The sequence below is a fragment of the Sebastes umbrosus genome, chromosome 2, assembly GCF_015220745.1.
Source record: "Sebastes umbrosus isolate fSebUmb1 chromosome 2, fSebUmb1.pri, whole genome shotgun sequence".
NCBI lineage: Eukaryota > Metazoa > Chordata > Actinopteri > Perciformes > Sebastidae > Sebastes > Sebastes umbrosus.
The window spans coordinates 10,757,761-10,769,091 of NC_051270.1; the positions used below are offsets into that span (position 1 = coordinate 10,757,761).

At 44.0% G+C, this 11,331-nt stretch overlaps 1 long non-coding RNA gene across 3 annotated transcripts in view; it reads right to left on the bottom strand.

The window, feature by feature from the left end:
• The window catches only part of LOC119503444, a 78,456-nt gene extending 67,502 nt beyond the window's left edge, over window positions 1–10,954 (bottom strand). The window contains exons 1-2 of one of the 3 annotated variants that reach the window (XR_005210317.1): window positions 10,757–10,954; window positions 10,310–10,418 (exon numbers count right to left, since the gene is read on the bottom strand). This is a non-coding gene — a long non-coding RNA (uncharacterized LOC119503444). Of the gene's footprint in view, window positions 1–202; window positions 406–10,309; window positions 10,419–10,756 lie in introns of those variants that run through there. The other 2 variants (XR_005210318.1, XR_005210321.1) reach the window with 2 other exon arrangements.
• Window positions 10,955–11,331: the final 377 nt, after the last annotated feature.

Sequence of the window (11,331 nt, forward strand, 5' to 3'; positions counted from 1 at the left end):
TTGTGATATTTCAACTTTTCACAAGGATTTGAGTATTTTGAGGGGATTTTTCAAGCAAAACAGAAGAAAATAGGCCAACCAAAGTGCATCTGATGTGCAGGTGTATTGTGTTTCGCACCAAGCATTCAATGAACAACAATCACTGATTAAACATCCCAAAGCAGACGTAACAAAAGAGCAAAGCGAGCACCAACAACATTACCAAAGTGCTGTTCTTCGCTCCGAGGCCGAGGCAGCAGGACATTTTTGCCTGGCTTCCTCCACAGCCTGGAAAATCCTCCCCACATTACCACCATTGTGAGAGCTACTTTGCTTTCACAGTCCAAAGATCAAAACAGCAGCCATGTTTCCAAGGAACAAATGTCTTACCAGCTGGGCTGGTGTGAACACAGATATAATGCTGACAGGAAGCCGAGGCAGTCACTTGTAGAGCCAATTATGGGCAGAGCCGTGGGGGGAAGGTTTACAAACACCGCTTTTCTTGTGTCGCGCTACTCTGAGGTATATGATTAACTTCCTCGCCAAAAGTACCCAGTCTGCCCTCTTTGTAGGTGGCAAAGCTGGTGAGTCGTGGCACAGCCCAGCCGACACCAGAGCAAAACAAAAAAAGTGGGCTGCGACCAAAAGGGTTCATTTTGTTGTTTTTATCACCGACTGTACTTCCACATTCTTCGGCTTTTAATGGTTCTTCTTTAAGACACATTTAACCGTTTGGTTAAGTTTTACAGTGTTGCTATCACTGGGAGTACGCAGGTTATAGGCCTCTCCTGAAGCCACAGAAGCTTAGCGTTCTCCATTGGAGTCAGGAGGAATTCAAATTGACCCATCTGAAGAAAATACCTTTGCTTTCGGAAGACTAATTACAGGCCTTTCTCCGTGAATGGAGGTTGAAGGAGCAACTTAATTAAGCACTCTCTAGATTACCCTGCATTATTCCGCTGCTGCATTCCCAACCAACCAAAATAATTTTCTGGAGGATTTTTACTCAACAGTTAAAAATAAAATTGAAAAAAAAAAAAAAAAGTAATTCCCTGGTGTTCAATCTTGTTTGAATCAAAATAAGGAGCGTCCACAGTGAGTGCCTCCTCCCATGTGGCATTGTCATGGTGGCAGAGCAGGGTTGCCGGCAAACAACAGTCTTTTAACTACCCGTGGTCTAGCAGCCCTCCTTCACTGTCGAATTTAAAAAGTTCCTTTCACCACATCTGCCCTATTTGCGCGGCCTTTTCTTCACCTGACCAGCTCAAGAGATTCCCTTTATCTTAAAAGGTCAGTTCATTCAACTGGGCAACAAACAGAAGTGAATATAACTGTCCCCAATCTTTCCCTCGCAGAATTCATGCTTGAGTTGCCTCAAATAAAGAAGGTCCCTGGCAGCGAGAAGAAGGAGCTCACAATCAGCTCTATAGGGGCAGCTCTATAGAAAAGACTCCCTGTATCATACAGTCCCCCTTTACAACTCTACATTTCCATTTAATGACACCCTACATATTAACCCTGGTCAGCATCCAATTACACAGAATAAGTGAATTATCTGTGCCAGCATGCAATTTGAAAATGTTTTTCATGCAATGCGGGAACAAGGGGGGTAGCGAGGGGCTCCTTTTTTTCATCAACCCAGCGTTCATTAAAGTGCGAGCTTGTGAGTTATTTCGAATCCATTAACTCTAAATACAGGTGATTCCCAGCCCCTTTCTTACACAGGACCACCGAGATTCCCTGTCATGGAGTGTTATAGGGGTGTAGAGTGACACCAACACAACTGATTTGATGAGCTTTCCTCCCCAGGCCAGCACTCAACCAAACAAACTGGCCGGGCAACCAACAGCGCTCCATTCATATTTAATTACAGCCTGCTAACATCGCTCGCGGATAACATTACACCCGGCAGAAATGGAGGGAAGAACTGCCATGAAATATAAAAAAATATAGGGAGGATATTATTTATGAGTGGTTGACAATGTTTAAGAGGATTTTTAATTTTATCCAAATCAGATAAATGAGAGTCAGCGAGGGCAGCACCCATCTCTCCTTTAATGGCATGTAAATAACACCAGGTGGTGAATATTAAGTATCAAACGTGGGACACAGCAGTCTGTGTCACATGACCCACCTCTGTGGGTGTAAAGTCACTGCTGGCCTCTCAGGCGACAAGCTTGTGTGTGTGTGTGTGTGTGTGTGTGTGTGTGTGTGTGGAGCGAGGGGGGTTTAAGTTAGCAGAGATGACCAGATGAGAGGTGGCTGAGTCCAGCCAAGCCATGTCAAGTTACCGAGTGCCGCTCTGAGAGCACAAACCGGCTCTCTGCGACTCATGGCTGAGCTGTAGATACACACCGTGTTTTTGCTTAGAGGGCACACCTACAGTTTACTGCTCTACGTATCCTCGTACAACAGCTAGTATGATTCCTTATGAAAAGTTATTCCTCCAGTCAAAGTAAAACCACTTAGTTATGTTTAGGAAAAGATTGACTTGGTTAGGTTTAGACAACAAAACTATTTAGTTAGGTTTAGGCAATAAAACTACTTAGTTAGGCTTCGGAAAAGATCAACTTAGTTAGGTTTAGGCAACAAACCTACTTGGTTACATTTAGGAAGAGATTGACTTGGTTAGGTTTAGGCAACAAAACTACTTAGTTAGGTTTAGGAAAAGATCGACTTGGTTAGATTTAGGCAACAAAACTACTTGGTTAAGTTTAGGCAACAAAACTACTTCGTTAGGTTTAGGTAACAAAACTACTTAGTTAGATTTAGGAAAAGATTGACTTGGTTAGGTTGAGGCAATAAAACTACTTCATTAGGTTTAGGCAACAAAACTACTTAGTTAGGTTTAGGAAAAGATTGACTTGGTTAGGTTGAGGCAATAAAACTACTTCATTAGGTTTAGGCAACAAAACTACTTAGTTAGATTTAGGAAAAGATTGACTTGGTTAGGTTTAGGCAACAAAACTACTTGGTTAGGTTTAGGCAACAAAACTACTTAGTTAGGTTTAGGAAAAGATTGTAAATTGGGTTAAAATAACTTTTGACCCCCTCATCTACCCCGGCTTCCCCCCTAAACTGTGTTTGTCACTCTTTATACTTCCTGGTTCACAATTACGTGAATTGAATACGAAATGATTTTGTGGGATATATACGAATTAGAGTGCATTATTTTTTCATAGGTATATCTACGAACAGTGTATGAGAACAGCCTGACCTGCTGCATGCTAGTAGCGTCTTTGTATGCATTTTGGCCTCAGGAAGTAATAACAAAAAATACAACTGAAAAAATATTAAACAAACACTGAAAAAGCAAACATGAAAACTGTAAAACAAAGTGCTGTTTGGTGGTATGTTTTTCATATTTTTGCATGGATAAGTAGTTAAATTTAGACCAGTGCAGTTATAGAGTGAACCTGCAGTCCGTCTGTGCTGTAAATTCAAAACATCAACAGTAAATATCAGGTTTTGGTGTCGATATGATCGGTGCAATCTGCCATTTGCACTGATGTTTTGCAATCACACAGGTGGAGTCCATCATAAAAAGAAAACAGATACAAATACCCTGATTGTCAAGCTCCCCCCCACTCACACTTCTCTTTGTGGTGACAGATTTTCTCCCATATTTTGATCAAATTTTAAATCTGTTTATTTCACGAAAGACTCCTACATTCTAATGTATTAGAATATAGATGCAGCAGGACAAAACACACACATATAATAAAAAAAAACTAATAGCAGTATTTGATCAAAAATAATCCCTGGAATACATCATGGAGTGATGATAACAATTGAAGAGTATCTGATGGTCCCCTTTTATTTCTTGCTGTTTTTCTCGCATGAGGCAGCTGGTTGGTTTGCCAGAGATCCATAGAGTGATCAAAGAGTGTGCCTCTTTCTTTTCTGTATAGCGTTAAATTATCAATACTCTTTGTAACAGACCGCCAGCCAGGATACATGACTAACTGATACATCACCAGTCTTATGCTTGCATTCGTGCTCCTCCATGTGTGCAGGATAGACTGTCATTAAGAGTCAATATCTTTGCCATGGAAATGAGACACTCACACACACTACTCCACCTTGTGCTTCATAGTGTATATACAGTAGGACAGGTTCATTTTCAGCTGAGAGCTATGACATAGATAAGAAACTAATGATATGGGATAGACACGTATACACACACAACACACGTCACACTCACACACCATCGTCTCTTGGCGCGCTGGCGCCTGTCACTCAGCGGGGTCCTGGAATATGCACCGGGGCCATCGACAGGCGTCTGTGTCAATGCCTGACAAACCTCAAGGCACCAGGCTGTAATTGGAACGACTGGTCTAATCCTCAGATCAAGACAGACTCATTGACAACCTAAGCGGGCAGCAATCCCAGCAGCGCCTTATTAGTGGAGCTGGCCTCTTCGCTGGGAGCACTGATGTCACCGCTGCCAGCCAAAAGACGCTGCCCTGGCCAGTCTGGGCATTTTCACAAAAAACGCACAATAACGGTGGGGTTTTGTATCGGGGACATGTTACACCTGGAAACTACAGTTTTAACAGTATAGCTGCTTTGGTTCAGGCTGATCTCATACACCGTTCGTAGCTGCAAAAAAAGAAATGCACTGTATTCGTATATATCGCACAAATTCAATTCCTATCCACGTAATTGTGAACAAGGAAGTATAAAGAGCGACAAACGCTATGTATAGGGAGGAGGTCGGGGTAGATGGGTGGGTCAAATAACAGCGGACTTTCGTCCAGGAGACCGGTGTTTGTATCCTGTGTGAAACCAGAAGTCAACGTTGTTTTATTTGTAACTTCCATACCTATGTTACGTCACTTCCTGAGTTATTTTATCCCAAACTACAATCTTTTCCTAAACCTAACTAAGTGGTTTTGTTGCCTAAACCTAACCAAGTTGTTTCCTGTGAAGACATAACTTTATTTTGAAAAGACTGTATGCATGTATCGAGTTGATATTGACACGTGTTGCTGGACATTCGTAGTAAAACACACAAAAAATGAGGGATACATTTTCGTCAGATATCATACAAACCATTATATGAGGATACCTTGTTTGGTTGGATCATTAATTAATTGATAAGCACTGAGAAACACTTTATTTGACACCTTAACTAACCGTTGTAAATTCCTGCATAGTATTGTGAATACTGCCTCATCCTCCTCATCAACATGGCTGATGCTCACTTTCCCAAATGTCTTTCATATCAACAGTGACTCTCTGTGTATTATTTCAACTTTTGAAATGTTATTGACGGTACCATGTCTAACCAATGTGTTAAGTGCAAAAAAACACAAGCATAGAAAAATGAAACATCAGCTATGGAAGATTAACCCAGGCAAGCCTCCTGCCTGTAGACAGCGCAGTACATGTAAGGAATCACTCAGACTAACACAGCCCGCATCGCTCGGAGCAGACAGCAAGCAGATAGGCTCTTGCACCCCTTCAGTCTCTGTTGAAATAGGCACAGTGCTCTCTTGAAATTGCCCTGTGTCCCTCTCGCTCACCTCCCAGACTGGTAATCTGCTCTCTGATGGAGGGGAGCGTGTAGCACCGGTCGACTCTGACACCTTCTTGGCAGAGCCACAGAGAGCCTGGCTCCCAATCCCATTCTCAAAAGCCAAGATGCCCAAAAAACCCCGACAGTGTGTTCGTTGTGGGCCTGAGATCTCCTGTCAATGAGCATATCAGAGGGTTTGACAGGAACAGAGACGTACAGTATGTACGCTCATGATATATCATGTTTTAGACTGAATATCTTGCAGATAAGGTGTCACATCGCAGCCCTAACAGACCAGCATAAGGAAAAGAGATTATTTACCTTCATGCACTTATTATGTATCAAATCATAATAAACTGCCGAGGCTGAAACGGTCATACGATATCGCATTAGTTACTACAACTTATTTCACAAAGTGTACTTTTCTTTCAATGTGCTAAGTACTTCTTGGCAAAACTTGAGAGCCATCAACCTCAGGCCGAGCATGGCATGAGTGTTTCTGTGAATGTATGGGTTTGTATATGTGTGTGTGTTTTTTTGTAGTTCCTGGCTTTTGTAAAGGCACCGGGAAGCTCGTAGCCGTCCAGCCAGGCATGCCTGTGCAGTGTAACCAAGGCTGACTGGCTGACCTCAGACTGTGTGGGCCCTTTAGCAGAAGATGAAGGAGCTTTTTCATTGACACAGGAACAGGAGGTATCGCCTTCCCTTTGCAGCAGCACTCATTCATGCCAGACACAATGCGTTATTATTGGTTTTGAATTGAAATGTTAATTTCGGGGAACTGGGCAACTGGTGCCTGAGAGCTTGCCCTGCTCATTTCTCATTTTTCACTTGGCTGAGGTGGTCTGTTTCTGATGGGGAGAGTTAACCCTCAACTCTCCTTGAGTTACAACAAAGCTAGGTAAAGACTGAGGGCCTGCGGGCTAGGCCATGAACGCAACATGCCAGAGCGTTCAAAATCTGAACATAAGGCTCTCGTGCACCAAGCCGACGGTCGGCTGTCGGACAGTTTGGGGCCGTCGGTGGGCATCCCTCGGCCTAGTGTTTTCGGTGTGTCCCGCACCGTTGGCTCTAGTCTGCCCGTGTCAGAGTTTTTTCGGCCGATTGAGCATGTTGAATCGGCAGCGGCGCCCGTTAGTGAGAGAAATCACTCTGATTGGCGGTTCAGTTTAAATGAATCAGTGCACGATAAGAGATACGGAAGTGAGGAAAGCAAGCCAACAAGTAAAGTCAAGAGGAAAAACACAGACGGCTCTTCTCATTTTTCATCTTCATCTCATCTGATCATTCCAGGTTTTTTTCAAAACGACATGGCCATCTGGAATGAAGCTAAGTGGTGAGTGAGAGTGGTGTGAAAATGGTCAGCAAACGCTGCTTTGTTTCATGTACGTATCACAACAACGGCTTGAATACAAACTACCGCTACCTGTTGGTGTGGAGAGTTATTTCATCTCACGCAGGCGTTGAACGTACGTGGTAGTTGGCTGTCGGCTGTGGTCTTTGTGATGTGTTCAAGTACAACTTTTTGACCAAGAGAAAGTCAATGTGAGTCGACGCAACAGGCGGCCTTCGTCGCCGCTAGTTCTTTGATGTCGGGTTGGTGTGTCTGGGCCCTTACACTGGACGTTGGACATTGCTTCGTCATACAAGAGCTGAAAGGTTAGCGGTAAGAGGTGAAGACACTGGCCCATACCCAGGGAGCAGTCACTATTGATCCAGAGGCCGTGGAGGAAAAAGCAGCACTTTCAGGGACGGTGGTGTGAGGCAGGCAGGTCAGCACTCTGCCGTCCAGCCTCACAGAAATGAGTGCATCAGCAGGCCCGGCAGATCTATATGACGGGAATTAAACAGCATAATCAAATTGTTTGCGCAACCATTTAGCATCTCATTCCCTCACTGCCCTGGGCCAGACTGACCACTGGAGACCGGCCATCCACAGCAGTAACAAAGTAGGGCAATAACTAACAGCGATTAAAGGAATATTGATGGCCTGTGACACACAGCATCCTGAAAAATGCTATTTGGTCAAATAGCTGCAATAATTAAGTATATGAGGGTCAGTCAATTTTATCTGCTGCTTTTATTTGGATCGATTATTTAGTAAACTGGCCAAGCCTCAGAGAGCATTATTGCTGAGTGGGGTGTTGATTTCATAGCGCCAGGGCTGCAGCCAAGTCACACAGAAGCAGCTCGCAGCGGAAAGGAAACACGCAGTGGAAGTGTTACAGATATTACTAATGAAAGAAACAAAATATCACCACTATCGCTGTAAAACATTTTTTGATATGAGCTGGAATTTTACACCGTCACTTACTGTACACGTTGACCTTGCTCTGTGATATTTTAGCCCTTGAAATCACTTCATTCTGTCCTTTCATTTCACAACATTATGTTCTTGATAAAGCTTTCTCACTTTTCCCCAGATAGAAAAAGACCTGGTGTAAAATATTCTCACCACGGATTGATAAACATTAGCTGAAAGCAAAAATAATGAGTTTTGGCTGCGTTAAAAACCTGTGCGTTTAATGTGATGCAGTGGTTAAAAATAAACTAGGCCATTTAGAGGCTTCTCTCCCAGTTGATTGATTAAACATTAACCTGCTGGATCTGGGATATCTCTTATTAATCACAGGTGGCACAGACTTAACTGAGCATGAGGAAGGCATGTGCAAAAAAAGGCACCGGCGGCTGCTCGCTATAAAACACACACACTTGCACGTGCATGAAATCATGTAATCATAACATATGGCATTTAGTGGATGCTTTAATCCGATGAGTGATGCAGGTTTAGTGGGAGTCAAACATCTAACTCTGGTGGTGCAACTGAGTTATTTACGCAGACACACAGACACACACGTCTCCATATCAAACAGCACATTGTGGGAATTGCCATGACCTAATGCATTTCTTATCTTACATTTGATTACACATTTCACAGAGGAAACCATTTTCCTCTCGCCTACAACAAGAAGTTCAACCTTGACTAAAGAAGCGAGTAGTGTTTAAAGGAGTGGGTGGCAGATCTGTGATCTTGACCTGTTAGATACACTGTACAGCAGCCCCAAAAATCCCATAAAAAACAGTCGAACAGCAAAATCTCTATCAGACCGTCCTCGTTTTCCCACAGTCGGTGACCACAATCCACAATCGCACTCCAATAACGTCAGTGAATATTCAGCCACTGTAGCAGGCCGTTGCTTTGATCTACAGCACTGATGTGGGTGGCCGGTATCCACAACTACAACGGTCTTCAATTTGAGTCTGACAGAGCGCCGAACCTGCCTCCCAAATAGCTACGTTTTTCTTGCTGTAACCACGGGTGACTTTTTTGTGCCCAAGGAGGCTTTTATGAGAAAATTGACAAAGTAAATATCCTTTCAGCTGTTTCCCTGATGAATAATGTACGCGGAGTCTGACGGACTGCTTTCAAAAAAAAAAAAATCCAACAGCTTCAGGGTTGTCCCTGCACATCAGCTGTCATCGTGTGATGTGGGTGGCGGTCCTGGCGCGGGGGGCTCACGGCGGCACACAGGTGCCCTTTTCACTCCCAGGCCGAAAATGACAAATTCAATAAACTCAAGACATCTCTTTCCGGAGCACCTATGGAATCAAACACACCTGACAAGCGGCTGAAGGGCTTCTTCCTAGTCGCCCTGACACCCCCATCTCGACGCTCGATATCAATACCTCCGCGGCCGCGGAATATCTTTCCATCTCACTAGCATGCTTTGACACTGTGAGAAAGAATAAGAATATGTGTCAGAGGTTGTGGGACTCGAGGTAAGATCGCGACGAGGAAATTGAATCTGTGAGATGACATTAACAGAGAGTGTCCCCAACTGTGTGTGTGTGCGTCTCAGCCCCGGAGCAGACGGGCCTGGCTAAGGTTACCAACCGTAATTCTGATGGTGAAAGGGCCACAATCAGCCTACTTAATCTCGAAGCTGTTCTTTAAAACCAAAGAAAGACGATCTGTCTCCATTCTACTGTACAAAACAAGGAAACATCTTAAAATGGAAATGCACATTAAATTAAATTTGCCTTCGGGGGCATCGAGGACAACCCCCCGACTGCAGGTTTTTTCCGTGATTACAAAAAAGGTGCTTGTACTCTGTCAAAAGACCCCGTCTCATAAACCTACCCCGACCCGAAAGAACAAACCCTAGACATCAAATTTTAAAGAATTAGCATCACAATGGGCTAAATGTCCCCCTTGTAGTAAAAGCCCAGTAAAGCGGGCTTGCAATTTCAGTGGTGATGATAAACTGGGGGACGCAGATAGCGGGAGCACTGTGCGTGAGACAAACCCTCACTGTACGTTCATTAGCATCCCTGAAGGCTCCTGTCTGACGACGAGGGAAACAGAGCACTGTGGCCGCTCTGCAAGCATGAGTGCCTTATTAAAGAATGGGCCTCAAGTTTGGTGAGTCTGGTCCATGAGGAGCTCACATTTAGGGCTCCCACCTGTTTGTCTGGGTACTCATTTGACACAATAGGTCATGAAACGCAATATGGGTCTGCGCCTCTCTTTCTCACCGCACAAAGCCAAGGAGCGGATGAACTGCAAGATAAATGACCTTGACATTTGGATAGTCTCCAGATTGCCTTGCCATAAAAAATAAACCATGCAAAGACAATCTTATAAGACCAAAGCACAACTTCAATGGAGAGCAAACAGGAGCAGAGTAAAAAAAAGTGTCTGGTTTTCAGCGGGATGGATATTGCCTAGAAGACTTTGATTGCTCGTCTGTGATAACTGTGAGAGTGTACAGGCTTGAAAAAAATCTCCTGCTCCGTGTTTGTACTTACAATCTGGAGGTCTTGTCTTCCAACCAGCTGTGTACACGCTGCAGACGGGCTCCGTTTTCCACAGGAAGCACGACGAGAACCACAGGAAGATAAAACCAGCATGAAACGGCTGGAGGAAAATGACAACGCTAGTTAGGGTGAGGCTTATAAAAATATGAAAATCACTTTTTTATACAATAAAATACAACTACAGGTCATCTTAAGGGAATTAAAGGCAGCCATGTCACAAATAAAAAAACTAATTATGAGTTAGAAGCATATGACATATTCATACTTTAGAGCTATGATTTAGACTGATATATATATAGAGATTTTCAACATAAAAGCACCAGAGAAGTCTTAGGCCTCTGAGCAGGCCCATCACCTGAGTGTGATTGACAGCGTGGGCAGGTGTGGCGTGTGGTGCATCCGGGGAAAGTGAACCGCGGCCGGCTAAATGAGGCTCACCATTGTTCTCGGCGGGTCTTTGATCTCCCAGCGGTGGGCCAGAACCTCAGTGGGGAGTCCAGGCCGGGCCCCAGGCTACGGTTTGTATCGACTCAGGAGGGCTGACAGCACAAGGCAGAAGACGTGGGAGGAGGGGGCTCCGGCTTCCCAAGATCGTCGCCGTGCAGCTTCGTCTCAACTTGACCTGCAACACCGAAGATCTGTGGAGGGAAGAGACAAGAGATGAGAAATTAATGAAATGAAATGGCTCCGATGCTGCTGTTGATGAGTCAAGAAGCAGTTTACTTGTTTGTTTCCTTTCATTTTTACTTTTCTTTAGTTTTGCTTTTTCTCCTGACAGACTAGTGAACACACACACACACACACCCACGCACACGCACACACACACACACACACACACACACACACACACACACACACACACACACACACACACACACATACAAACCACATGACCTATTTCAACTTGCTAGCAGTTGTAGAGCTCATAATTGTTTCTAATTAAGTTTAGAGTAACAAAATATTATATTATTCCATGGCCAGTCTTTTCTTACATGGATGTCATGTGCTGTAAT